The sequence below is a fragment of the Amblyomma mixtum genome, chromosome 8 (genome assembly GCF_055824585.1).
Source record: "Amblyomma mixtum isolate Tamu chromosome 8, ASM5582458v1, whole genome shotgun sequence".
NCBI classification, from domain to species: domain Eukaryota; kingdom Metazoa; phylum Arthropoda; class Arachnida; order Ixodida; family Ixodidae; genus Amblyomma; species Amblyomma mixtum.
Window position 1 is genome coordinate 128,318,571 of NC_143019.1, and position 14,530 is coordinate 128,333,100.

At 49.2% G+C, this 14,530-nt stretch overlaps 3 non-coding genes across 3 annotated transcripts; all 3 read right to left on the reverse strand.

Annotated features, from left to right (window-relative positions):
• Positions 1-4,527: 4,527 nt before the first annotated feature.
• TRNAT-CGU (transfer RNA threonine (anticodon CGU)) lies at positions 4,528-4,599 on the reverse strand. Its single transcript has one exon. It is a non-coding gene; the product is annotated as a tRNA-Thr (tRNA).
• Positions 4,600-4,667: 68 nt separating this feature from the next.
• TRNAT-UGU (transfer RNA threonine (anticodon UGU)) lies at positions 4,668-4,739 on the reverse strand. The gene has a single exon. It is a non-coding gene; the product is annotated as a tRNA-Thr (tRNA).
• A 65-nt stretch (positions 4,740-4,804) lies between these two features.
• On the reverse strand, positions 4,805-4,876 carry TRNAT-CGU (transfer RNA threonine (anticodon CGU)). Its single transcript has one exon. It is a non-coding gene; the product is annotated as a tRNA-Thr (tRNA).
• Between the last annotated feature and the right edge of the window lie 9,654 nt (positions 4,877-14,530).

Below are 14,530 nucleotides of genomic sequence, written 5' to 3' on the forward strand. Positions count from 1 at the left end.
CGTCCCTTGATGCCACACGTTTGATGAGGGCCAACAATTTCTTTAATTACCATCTGAAGTCTGGCAGCTAGCACCTTCATAAAAATTTTGTAATCGACGTTCGTCAGCGAGATGGGCCTGTATGATGTAACCAGTTTGTTTCTGCGCGTCATCTGTTTTAGGAATAAGTACTGTGTGGGACGTACCGTAGGATGGAGGCAGAGCATTATGATTGTAGGCTTCGTTAAATAAAGACGTCAGCAGAGGGGTTAATTCACTCTTAAACACTTTATAAAAAACAGCACTTCAACCATCCGGGCCTGGAGACTTTCCAGGGTTTAAGCTTTGTATAGCGCGTTCGACTTCTTGCTGCGTAATCTGCTGCTCTAAAATTTCTTTTTGTTCGTCATCCAGCCGTGGCATATTTTTCAAAAACTCGTCTCTAAATGCATTCGAGTCGACTTCGTGTTGCGCGAAGATTGTCTGAAAGTGCTCAAAGAAGGCCAGCTGTATGCTATCGTTATCAGAGACTGAAGTGCCTGCCCATTCTACCTCGTGAATCTGGTTTCGTCGAGCGTGCGCCTTTTCCATTCCAAGCGCCCGCTTAGTGGGCGTTTCTCCCGCGACCAAATCTGCCGCTCACGCCCGAACTAGCGCTCCCTGTTACTGTTTTTCTTCGATAATTTCCAGCTTTTGCTTTGTTTTCTTGATGGCTTCCATAAATATGCCCGGTTGTTTGCATTCTTGAGCTAATAATTTTTCTAGCATAACTTTCAGCTGCCTTTCTTGTAATCGTTCTTCGTGCCTTAGAACGGTGGACCGTTCTATAGCCTTCATTTTAATGTCTTGTTTCGCTAGTTCCCACTGCAACCCGACTTCGTTTGTTCCCTCCCTCTCTATTTTATTAATCTTTTCTACCACGGCACCAGTGAAAGTTTTGTCAGTTAGCAGGTTAGAGTTTAGTTTCCATAGGTCCCACGAAAAGCTGTTATTTCGCTTCTTCGATCCTACAGAGCACTCGACTGCACAGTGATCAAGTAGGACACAGGCAAAACATTGTACTTGTGACATTTCGGCAATAAATCAAGTGGCATATAGATGCGGTCGAGGCGCGCGTGACTGACACGTTGAAAGTGCGTCTACTGGACATCGCGTGCGCCCTCTAAGCATTCGGCAACATCTTCCAAGGCGTATTCGTCTATCATTTGATTTAAAACCTCAGTACTTCTGTCCCTGAAGGCACGGGTGCTACTTTTATCGCGAGCGCTCAAAACACAGTTAAAGTCACCCATGAAAACTATTTGTTTGTCGGAAAGAAGATACTGTTGCAGGTTCTCAAAAAACGTTGCCCTGTCTTCCACTACGTTTGGCGCATAAATGCATAGCACACGCCACTCAACGTTTCAGTACAAAAAATGGCATACTGCGTAGCGGCCCGATTGACAAGAAAAATAAGCCCGAGTCCCGGCAACCTTTTCACAAACACAACACACCCAGCAGAGTTGCCAATCGCATGGCTCACAATTGCATAGTACCGCGACGTGAATCGTTGCACCATGCCTCCAGTCTCCACCTCCGCTTCCACTTTGGTTTCTTGAACGGTTAGTACATCTATGTCTCTGTCCGTCAAAAGGCGGAGCACTTGACTCTGCTTTCGCTTCCCGCTCATGCCCCTTACGTTAAGCGTGGCGAAATTAAGGCAAGACTCCGGATACATTTTGGTATCGAAAGAAGAGGCCGGAAGCATGGTGCTTACCTTTCACGCCTAGCACTAAGCTAGACGCCGTCTTTTGTCCCTGAGTCATCGGGTGGACCAGGGTCACTCTGCTGCGGTGCAGGCTTATCGGCCAGCCGTCTTTCCGTCGCGACATTTGGCCGCGGCTTGAAAGGTGGTCGTCGTAGTGGAGGTGCTTTTGCAGGCGGCTCCTCTGCGTTAGTCGCGGCTGCCATGTCTTCTTCACTGTCGGTCTGTGCATGGGACCGTTTTGCGGGGCCGGAGACACTGGCCACGATAGTGTTGTCCTTTCGCGTCGCGGCCTCACAGTCCATTGGTTTCAGCGACTCGTCAAGTTGTGGGCTCCCACCCTCAGTTAACGCTCTTCTTTCAGCTGTCTCAGGCGATGCCGCTGCCGCAGTCTGCGTCTCCGCGCTGTCGGTCACCTTGCTCTCTTGCCCCGTGGACACCGATGAATGCTTCGTCACTGCCAGCCCTTCGTCACCTCCGGCACCCTTCGCAGCAGCTTCAGCCTCGTCTACGTCCATCAGCAGGTCTACCGACTAGTCCCTTGCCGTCGACCCTGTCGCCGCTGCGTAGGTCCGCACGCAGTCCGCCACAACATGACCGTACCGTCTACATTGTGTACATCGCAGTACCTTGCAGTCCCTGCGGACGTGGCCCTTGCCTCCACAACGCAGACATTGCATTGGCCTTCCGGGCACGACAACGAGAGCCAGCTCACCCGCGACTCGGATTTGGTGCGGGAGGTCGTCCACTTTCATGCCAGCTTTCAGCTTCATGAGCACGGCTCTTGTAGTCGACCCTTTCTGTTGGCAACCTTGAACCCGTCAGCGCTCCCGAGTGACTTCGGTAACTGTTCCGAATGCCGCGAGGGCCGTCCTTATGTCAATCTGCCACGCCATGCAACATCCAATGCAGTCGCAGTCTCACCTGTTGGTCTTCTGGGTTGATAATGATGCACCGACGGTCTTTCACGTGAACCTCCTTAAAAGCGAGAAGGCGCTTCGTTGCCTCCGCGCTACTGATAGTCACCGCCCATACGTGGTTCACCTGATACGCCCCCAAAGCCACCACGTCGGGGAGCGTACCAGTCTCGACCAAGGCTTCACGAAAATCTTCGACCCGAAAGGGCCTCGGACGCACGTCACCATGCAAGAAAACCGTGGCCGCATTTGTTTTTCCAGTCCCGGACTACTTGCTGACAGGTCTCGGCTTCCGCTCTGACAGGAAACAGCCCCATGGTCACATGACCTACTTGCCATAGGCTGCTTTCGAACTCGGCGCCAGAGCCGGGCTCCCCCTCGGTTACCGTACAAGGACGCTGTCATCTGCTAGCAGACGACGCAAGCCACGGCCACCACGACGCCGAAGCAACGCCGTGCGCTCGATCATGATACTGAGTCGATTTAAAGACTGTACTGTCAGCTTAGCGTAGGTGCATTACAGAACTCAGCTTCGGAGGTATGCTCGCCGCTACTGCTTGCGGCGAAGTTCGCACAAAGTAGCCCAACTCGTTGCAGATCGGCAGATAGACGAAAGCCTTCGCAAAAATGTTGACAACAAGCTCTATAGCTGCTCCAGTATACGAGTGGTTCACCTGCGATGCTTTCAGGTAAGCGTACAGACAGCATGTCGCTAAACAAGCGAACGAGAACCTCTTGACGACACGAGCAAACAATACGCGCTCGCAGCTTCGAACGCGCGTCCGTGTGCGGTGGATTTCAAGAAAATAAACGAAGATGCAAGAACAAAAAATTACCGATGATTACGTTACTTCCTAATGCGAAATTTGAGCGCAGCAAATAAGCTGTTTCACCTTTTCGATAGTGAGTCAACCCCAGCTGCGGAGTTGGTTTCAGGGACAACGCCGCCGATGCCGACACAAACAATATGATACCCTCGCTTCCGCAGCGCTAAGAACCAGGTCTAGCCGTGGGAAGGTGGTCACGTATTCGTCGACGTGCCGGGGCCTACGTGAAATAACCGGTGCGTCGGCAACTGAAGAGCACCCTATCCGCCACACAAGAACAGGGGGGGGGACCCTTTCCTCCTCTTTCTGGATGGCGGCGACGGTGTTCTATGTAGTCACGTTATCTTGACTCTCTAGCGGCGTCAGCGGCATCCAGCGGTATCAGTCGGTCGCTGCTAGCGCTGGGGGGATGAAAGGGGGGCGGAGCTGGTTACGAGGCCGACGACGACGCGAAACCAAGGCACGGACGCCAAAGAGCTTCGCTCTAAAAGTACTGCGATGGCTCAGAGAGCAGCTACGGAGTTCATGTGAAGGTTTAACGCATGATATCGACCTCCAGGAACATGAAAAATACTCAAAATGCACACGGAGTCTAACTCAATATGGCTGCCAGCGCGGCGCACAGCTATCATCTGCTGCCTTATCAGCAGCCCCAAGCAGCCCGCGGGCTGCCATAGGCTAAAAACGAACGCGTTGCTATGGCGATGCAGGCAGGTGCGCGGAGCTTTCGGGCTGCCCGAGAAAAACAAATACCGGACTCGAGTCCGCAAGTAGTCCCGGACAGTCCGGGACTGAAAAACAAATGCGCCCCGTGTTTAACACGACACGCCCGGTGGGCAGCTGCGGCAAAATAATCTGGTAGTCGTTATCATCCTCTACATCTAGCCTGTTTCCGCGGCCGGCAAGGGCCGCTGTCGCCGCTCCGTGGGAGCTCATGATCCTGCGCCCGTCACGCTCGGTGGCCGGAAGTAGAATCACTGAGCTATAGCGGCCACCGTTCAGGGCCGATTAATTCTGTGACACGAAGTTGGCATCTTCGTCTAGGCCAAAAGAAAAGGGAAGCCGCCAGTGAGGTTCGAACTCACGACCGCTGGTTTACGAGACCAGCGCTCTACCACTGAGCTATAGCGGCCACTGTTCAGGGGGGATTAATTCTGTAACACGGAGTTGGCATCTTCGTCTAGGCCAAAACAAAAGGGAAGCCGCCAGTGAAGTTCGAACTCACGACCACTGGTTTACAAGACCAGCGCTCTACCACTAAGCTGTAGCGGCCACCGTTAGGGCCGATTAATTCTGTGACACGAAGTTGGCATCTTCGTCTAGGCCAAAAAAAGGGAAGCCGCAAGTGAGGTTCGAACTCACGCCCGCTGGTTTACGAGACCAGCGCTCTACCACTGAGCTATAGCGGCTTTTTTTTTCTTTATTACCGACTTGGCCGGAAAAACGAAACACAAAAATACAATGACATGACAATAAAAGCACCGGTCAGTTTCTAGCTAGTGCACGATGACAAAATGGGTTAAATGATTTTAGTTGGTCGAGGAGAGGCAACCACTCAGGTTGTGGAGCTCGCTGTCCGAAAACTTCCTGTGTGTACATGATGCTTTCAATGAAATACTGATGTGCAGGATGCACAACAGCATGTTCATGCCTGACATCCATTCGCGTGCGCTATAGGCTATGCATGCAGAGCAACATTAGCAGGTCGCAAGGCACTTCACCTGTTTCTGCACATGGTAGGAAGCGTATTCCAAAAGGCGTCAAAGGTAACTGTTTTTTCAGGGTGCGTTTCAAGACATCCCAAAGAAAGACAGCGTCATGACAATCGAGAAGGATATGCTCTATAGTTTCCACTTTTTTGCAAATTAGACATTCCACTGACCAAGGTACAAAAAGGCCTTTGCTCTGCAACCATGGCTTCACTGGGAGGGTTCCAGTATGCAATTGAAAACAGAAAGAACGCACTGAAGGCTTCACCGGCATTCTTTTGACCCTTTTTAGCACATCGCGTTCGCGACCCAAAATATATGCACTGCGATAAACAGGCACTGGCAGAAACACATCGAGCAGGTCCTTGTACATCTTTTTCCTTGTTAGAATGGCTAGATACTCATCGGAAAATTTTGACCGAAGAATACGCACTGCTGCAACAACTTCTTGCAAGAAAGCACTTAACCCACTCCGACCTGCAGACATGGATGACACAACATAATCAGGCAGTGATTCTGACAATCGCACTTGTATAATAGTTCGCAGAAAATCATTATCTTGACGCAAGAAAAAGAATCTAGTCACTATCTGCCTCAGAAATAAATATGATAATCCTAGCCCCCGGTTCCGCACCTTATGGAACATATTGCATCGGCTGGTACGTTCCCATGTTGACGACCAAATAAACGTTGCAAACACACTGTGCAACCTTTGCACTGAAGTCCTTGGCAAAGTTAACGCTTGGAGAACATAGAAAATCCTCGCTATTAAAAACATGTTGCACACCGTAGCTCTAGAAAACATGGAAAAGTTGTGACCGCAACATTTGCCTGTCTAAGCTTTGACTCGTTCGGTTTCATGGGACCAATATTCTTTGCTTTCTGTGTAGTTGGTTACCGGCACGCCGAGGTACTTTCCTGGCGTGTCTACCCACCACATTCGACAGAATACTTCCCGCGTGGCCTGCCACTTTCCATGCCAAAAACCAAAACATTTCTGCCAGCTTATCGCACAGCCACTTGCATCAGAAAAATTTATGGCTTCTCTCACCACTTCTTGCACGCTTTCCTGGTCTCTGCAGAACACTGCTATATCATCTGCATATGCCAATACCTTCACTTCATTATGACAAAAGGCGTAACCTCGAATGTTTAAACAAAAGGGCTCCAGGTAAAGTGCAAAAAGCAGTGGAGAAAGAGGGCAACCCTGCCTCACTGACAAGACAGGAATACTATTACTCAGGCGCTTATTAATTATGAACCTTGATGTACAGCCATTGTAAACCATTCTCACGCCATCAGTGATGATACATCCTACATTCACATGTTCCAACAGCGCGAACAAAATTTCATGTACAACTTTATCAAACGCCTTATGCAGGTCTAGTTGGATCATGGCGACACGACCCTCCGTTGCATCACAGCATTCAAGGACCCTCCTAGCTACGTGTATGTTAGTAAAAATGGTTTTGTCTTTTATGCCACAGGTCTGGTGTGGGCCAACAAGGGTTTTAATTACTGTTTGGAGTCGTCCGGCTAGCACTTTCATATAAATTTTGTAGTCTACGTTAGTTAAGCTTATTGGGCGGTAACACTCAACTGACTGCAACCTACTCGGGTCGTCCGATTTTGGGATCAACACCCCGCGGGAGGTTCGGAAAGACGGCGGAGTTAACTTTCTTTCATAACACTCGCTTGTTACGCGTTGTAATGCTATTGCCATTTCTGTTTTCATAGCCTTGTAAAGTGCGGCACCGAGGCCGTCCGGCCCAGGCGACTTGTTTAAGCTCAGCTGCTGTATTTCAGCCTCGATTTCTGCTGCCGTTATGGGCTCCTCAAGTGCCTGCGCCAGGTCATCCTCGACTCTTGGCATTAGCGACAGGAATGCAGTTTTATAGTGTTCAACATCGGGCGTTTTAAGGCTGAACAAGTTTTGGTAACATCCCAGAAACGCCCCTTCAATCATCTCAGATTCGGAAATTACGTCATTGCGATAAAAAATTTTCTTTATCTCTTTCGAAACTGCATACTGTTTTTCGTCGCTGAGCGCCCTCTTTGTGGGCGTCTCCCCAAGCCAAAATCTTTCGCTGCGCGCCCTTATCACTGCACCTCGATATTTCGTTTCATCTATTAGTTCAAGCTTAGTTTTGGTCTCTTTTATTTCTTGTCTGTACAACCCCGGCTTGACGCCTTCCATGCTGAGCATGAAATCAAGCTCGGTACGAAGTTCCTTTTCTTGCTCTTTTTCCTTACGCTTTAAAACACATGCTCTTTCTATAGCGGCCACTTTCACGTCGCATTTAAATTGTTCCCATGTTTGTATAAAGTCTGACTCTTTTTCTAACAAGCTTTTGACTGAGTCTTTTAGTTTCTTGCTAAACTCCTCATCCTCCAACAATGTGTCATTAAATTTCAATAATTCCCAACTGAACTTGACAGTCCTTTTCCTCTCCCCAAGTGTGACCACGACTAAAGAATGATCACTGAAGCTGACGTGCACAGTCTGGTACTGGGAACACAAGGGCACAACCTCTGAAGAAACCTAAATTCTGTCCAGCCTTGCGTGACTAACGCCTTGAAAATACGTGTACTGCGCTTGTTCTGAACCCTGCAATATAACGCGAATGTCTTCCAATTCTGCTTCATTAATCATCTCAAACAGCAGCTCGGCACTCGTGTCCTGCAGCGTTTTGTTCGTGGCTCTATCTTCAGGTCTACACACACAGTTAAAATCTCCAAGCAATAGTACACGCTTTTCTGTCAGCAGGAAAGGTTGAACACGGCGAAAAAAGGCATCTCCTTCGGGAATTCTTTTAGGTGCATATACACACACAGCTCTCCACTCTACACCAGAAAAGTAAAAATCGCATGCTACAATCCGGCCACTTTCACATGAAAATACAGTTTCCACAGCGACTTTGCAGTTTCGAGTTAAAATCAGACACCCTCCCGACTTTCCTTTTGCATGGCACGCGCAAACACTGAACTGTGCACGGTAAATTTCAGCCATCGCATCTGTCAACTCTTCGCTTTCAATTTTTGTCTCTTGAATAGCCAACCGATCGATTTCGTTTTCGAACAAGAGACGCTTAAGCTGATTTTGCCTCCTTCGCGCAGAAAGACCTCTCACGTTCAGTGTGGCAATACGAAAGCAGGATGTTCGTTGAGACGCCATCTAAATGGTTGGGATTCGCCGCTCTCGAAGTGACATCGGTTTGCAGCTCACCTCATCAAAAATCCTTCCAGTTTGCAGAGAAGTACGGCGGTGGCAGCACTGAACCCGATCGAAGACCGGGATACCAACACGAAGACTCTGCAAGGCACCTCCGCTAAGGCGGAGGGACACCCGACGAAGTCCTACGATCAGGAGGGATGTTCGGCTTGGTCTTGTAGGCCGCACGTCGAACAGGAGCCGCTTTGGGAAGAGGTTCCTCATGGTCCGTCCCGTCGTAGCTCGTCGCCTTGTCATCAGCTTCGTCGTGCGTCCTCTTCGCTGGCAAAGTTGACGCCGCGGGCATCTCCGTGTTAACGTCCTTCTCGTCGGGCGATTCCAAAACCGTCTCAGCTGCACCTACCGCAGCATCATCTGCTTTTCCCGCGTCCGCCTCAGTTCTGGTGTCAGGCACAGGTGGTTCTTCTGAGTTGGCAGCCTCATGTTCCGTGGGAAGCGTTGCTTTTTCTGAGGCTATGCTTTTGGGCACTGCGTCTTCCCGACTCTCACGGGCCGCCTCTACCGCGTAGACTTCGTCCATAATATGCTCCTCAGTAGTATCCCTACGACCAGGACCAGCTACGGTAGCATATGTTCGCACGCACTGGGCGTCGTCGTGGCCGAAGCGACGACAGAGCCCGCAACGTGGCATACGGCACTCCCGACGTATGTGTCCGGTGCCGCGGCACCGGAGGGAGAGCGGAGCTCTGCCAGGAGCGTGGACGAGTGCGACGTCCTCTCTAACACGCAGCTGGTGCGGTAAGTCCACGATGGTAACGCCCACCTTCAGCTTCAATGTCACTGAGCGCGTAGTAGACGACTTGTCGACGCAGCCTTTGACTCTCCACTTGTCCCGAGTTATGTCGGTCACTTTTCCAAAAGCCGCCAGAGCTGCCTTCACGTCGTCATCTTTCACGCTGTGTAGCAGCCAGACCATCTTCAGCCTGACGCCTTGGTTGCATGGGTCAATGACCACACAGCGGTGGTCCTTGACGTTGAACGCCTCCGCCTGTAGCATTTTGTTTTTTCCTTCTTCATCGCAGAATGTCACGGCCCAAACATGATTCATCTGATATGCCCCGAGGGCAACGACTTCCGGCAGCAATCACAGACGCTCAAGAGCGTCACGAAAGTTTTCAACACGGTATGGCCTGGCTTGGACGTCGCCATGCAAAAAAAAACAGTATGCAAAACGCTCGAACCTGTTGGCAAATGCGGCAAAATCAGCTCGTAGTCCTCGTTCGGTTTGATCGTACTCCTGATACCGCGGCCCGGCTGGGCCGCTAAATCCGCTCCTTGGGAGCCCATGATACACACGTCCGTCACGCTCGGTGGCCGGAAGTCGAATCCACTGAGCTATAGCGGCTTTTTTCGTTATTGCATGGAAGAACTTCCGTAGAAAGGAGGAAAACTTCAATCAGTCTGATTTGCGTGTCAAGTTACCGGGCTGCTTAATAGGAGCCCGCCATGGCCCTAGCTCAACACTGGATCCCCATAAAAACATCAAAATTCAGGGAGGCACACACATGCATCTAGGCACGGTAGCGAGCTATAGCGGCCACTGTTCAGGGCTGATTAATTCTGTGACACGAAGCTGGCATCTTCGTCTAGGCCAAAAGAAAAAGAAAAGGGAAGCCGCCAGTGAGGTTCGAACTCACGACCGCTGGTTTACAAGACCAGCGCTCTACCACTGACCTATACTTTATTTTTTTTAACCTTTTTAATGAAACAAGCACGATACATTGCTAAAACAACCAGGCCTGCTTCGGGCGGTCACAAGTTAAAATTTCTTGAATTGCACCAGTTCATGAAGCACACTCAACCATGCAGGTGGGTCCGCCTGCGCTTGCTACACATCTCGTAAGTAACACACACTCTCCACAAAGTTCTCCCTGACAGATCGGATAACAACATCTCCAATACGGACAGCCATTCGAGTTTTCCATAAACTATGCAGGCCCAGGAGCATAATCATGTCATAGGGGACACCTGTGTCATCTTTGTCTACCGGTAAGTAGCGAATGCCAATTGGTTATATGGGTAACTCTTTCTTAAGCGTACGTTGTAAAACATCCCAATAAAAAATTGGGCCCCAGCATTCAATGAACACATGTTCTATGGTTTCAGGCTTTTTGCAAAGCAAGCAGTTCGTTCTCCATGGTACAAATATACCTTTGTGCGCAATCCACGTCTTAACCGGCAAAGTACTCATATGTAGTTTGAAAAAGAATGTTTTTGTGCTTGCCTTAACTGGCTTCTTTTTAATTCTTTTGAGAACATCTTGCCCTGGGCCTCCAGAGTTTATTGTACGATACAGAGGCACAGGCATTATGATGTCTATCAGATCTCTGTACAGTTTTTTCCTCTTTACAGTGTTGAGCTACTCCAGTGAAAACCGAACATTAAGGAATCGCACAGAGTCCACAACTTCCTTCAGGTAACCTCTAGCACCATAAGTTGACAATCTCACAGTAGACACTACAAAATCGGGCAGAGCACTGCTCAGTCGAACTTGCATCACTTAACGCAAAAAGGGGTCGTTCTGATTCCTCACAAACATAAATCGGGACACAAGCTGGCGGACAAACAAATGCGCGAGGCCAATACCGCCATCTTGAACAGTTCGAAACAAATTAGTTCTTTTGACCCTCTCCCACTGCAAAATACACTGCAAAATACAGCTATGTCATCTGCGTACGCAAGGATTTTAACATTAGATGACTGAAACATGAAGCCATTGATTCTATCGTTCTTAGTAAGATTTAAACAGAAAAGCTCGAGATAAAGCGCAAACAGCAAGGGCGAGATTGGGCATCCTTACCTAACTTAGGAACGCAGAGGGACGGCTTCACTCAGGTTCTTGTTGACAATGATCTGCACCGTACAGTTGCTGTAAACCATTTTAAGCCCATCTTGTATTACACTGCCTAAATTTACTTGTTCCAGAACCGAGTACAGGACATCGTGCGCCACACGATCAAGCGCCTTCGACAGGTCGAGTTGCATTATTGCGACTCGGCCCCCGAAGACATCACAGCATTCATGGACACTGAGAACAACGTGCACATTCGTGCAAATTGTACGGCCTTTCACTCCGCACGTTTGGTGCGGTCCAACGAGTTTAGTGATCACACTCTGCAAACGTCGACCTAGGATCTTCATATAAATCTTATAGTAAACATTTGTGAGGGTTATCGGACTATAAGCCCCCACTGACTGCAATTTCTCTCGGTCATCTGTTTTAGGGATCAGTACTATGTGAGCAGTACGAAAGGAACGTGGCATTTGATTTACTCTATATGCTTCTGAGATCATTTCATATAAATTCGGGCTGACTTCTTTTCTGAATATTTTATAGTAAGCAGCCCCTAGACAATCCGGCCCTGGTGTTTTCCCCAGCGGTAGTTCATCTAAGCCTTCTGAACCTCCTCCAAACTAATACGCTGTTCTAGGCGAGCTCGTGTATTTTCGTCTAATGGAGGCATGATCTGCAAAAATTCGTCACACAGCCCACTCTTCACACTTCTTTCATTCCCTATCAGCTCTTTGTAATGCTCGACAAACGCCTGCTTAATTTCTTCTCTATCGGTCGTTATTCTGTTGCGGTAACGAATCTGTCGGATTTAATTTTGTGCTGCACGCCTTCTTTCGTCACACAACGCACGCTTGTTGGGCGTTTCTCCCGCCCACAGCTTTTCAGCGCGCGCCCTCATCACAGCCGCTCGGTACTTATCTGTTTCTAGAGGTTCTAGCTGGTTTTTAACTTCTCGGATTTCTTTTACGTACAACCCAGGTGCTGCTGTTTCCATACATGTCAAAAAGTTTAATTGGCACTGCAAATATTCGCTTATTTTCTTTTCATTTTGGTGAAGGATAGTTCCTCTTTCTATCGCTAGCATCTTAATGGTGTTCTTAAAGTTTTCCCAGTTACCTCCGCACCTTCCTGACTGGGCGGAAGACATTTTGGTCACTTCTTTTTTAACTTGTTCAACGAAGGTTTCGTCTTCTAACAGTTTCACATTAAATTTCCAAAGTTTCCAATTGAAGCGAGTCCTAACAGCTTTACTAACAAGGTTACCATCACAGGGCTGTGATCGCTAAATGAAACGTGTTTAACTACATATTTACTGCACACGGTCACAAATCCTATGCTTGCATACACTCTATCTAGCCTCGCATTGCTGCCGCGTTGGAAGTGCGTAAAGCATGGGTGCGAGCCTTGGGACAACATCCAGCCAAGATCTTCCATGTCGTGTTTGTTCTGTATCAGCCAGTCAGTCTGATAACATTGTAACGGAAATGACGTGTGCCTGACCGGCATGCAGCGTTGCCTATAAAAGGACGCTGCTGCCTCGAATACAGAGCTTTTTGCGTTGCTGCGACTGAAGCGTCTGTCTGCTGCTTAGAACAGAACATCTGGCGACGAGGATAGGATACGGCGCGCAGTAAACCGCCGCCGGGCAGCAGCAGTCACGAGGCTGAACCGCCTACGGTGCAAGGCGACACGGAGCCCTTGCAGCCACGATCTCATCGGCGGCCAGGAGTAACGCAAGAACGCCGGAGGAGCGCAGGAACGCCGGAGGAGCGCAGGAACGCCGGAGGAGCGCAGGAACGCCGGAGGAGCGCAGGAACGCCGGAGGAGCGCAGGAACGCCGGAGGAGCGCAAGAACGCAGATAAGTGAAATTTGCTCATTATGGCAGAACCTGGACATGGTCCTAAGCTCGGCAGAATGCCCGAATTCAACCCGAAAATCGACAACATACGCTCGTATTTTGAACGCTTCGAGAACTTCGTAGACATAACTGATGTCTCTGCAGACAAGAAACTGAAGTTGTTTCTGAACGTACTCGGTGCGCAAGTATACGAAGAGCTAAAGAAGATAATTGTGCCTCATTTGCCTTCTCAGAAGACTTTCGAAGAAATTAAACAGCTTCTGGAAGCTCATTTCAGCCCAGCTCATTCAATTATCGCAGAGCGTTGTAAATTTAATCGCCGAATGCAGCAAGAAAATGAAAGCGTCAAAGATTTCATCACTGAACTGAAGCATCTTGCAAGAGATTTCAATTTCGGCACGTTTTTAAATGATGCCTTCAGGGACAGGCTTGTAGCTGGTTTGCGTGACGAGGAAACGCAACGGGCTCTTTTTGCATAGCCTGACTTGACGTTCGAGCTGGCGTGCCAAACGGCGCTAGATAAAGAGCTAGCGGCACAACAGGCGAAGCAAATGCATGAGTTTTACACAAAACCGTGCAGCGTCAACGTCATTCAGGGTGAACGTCGCCGTGATAAGGAAAAGAAATCGAGGACGGTTGCATGGCCAAAAGATAAACGCGAGGAAGAGCGGCGAAGTGCTTGCAAGCATTGCGGAAAGAGTCATGCGGGAGAAAAATGTTGGTATCGCAACCACACCTGCAGAAATTGTAACAAAAAAGGGCATTTGCAAGCCGTCTGCGAACGCGGAGCCAAAGCAAAAGCTGTCAGATACGTCGACACCACGGACGACGAATTCGAGGACTTGAGTTGTCAGACTGTGTTCTTCTCGGGCAAAAGTTCAAGGGGCTACAGCGTCGACCTGAACATTGAAGGGAAGACTGTTTCGATGATAATTGACACAGGTGCAGCAGTCACGATCGTACGAGAGCAGTTCTATAAGCAGTATTTCCCGCATGTTAAATGTGTGCAATCCAATGTGTCGTTGCGCACTTACACCGGAGAAAAGCTGAAGGTAATTGGAAAAGCAAACGTCTTAGTCAAGCAGGACGCAAGCGAAATCTCTTTGCCTGTAGTGGTAGTGAAGGGAAACGGAACGCCGATGCCCGCTCTCATGGGAAGAGACTGGCTGGAAAAACTGCAGATAAACTGGAAAGCAGTATACAGCCTGTCCACGGATAAGTCATTGGAGCAGAGGGTCGAAGCCTTACGGAAAAAGTATCCCGAGGTTTTCAAGAGGACCCCGGGAGTCGTCAAAAACTTCGAAGCTCGCATCTTTGTAAAGGAAGGGGCTCAACCAGTGTTCTCAAAAGCACGGCCAATACCATTTGCCATCAAAGAGGAAGTAGCAAAGGAGCTGGAAAAGCTCGAGCAAGCCGGAATACTAAAGAGGGTCACGAAAAGTGACTGGGCAACGCCTCTGGTGGTGGTC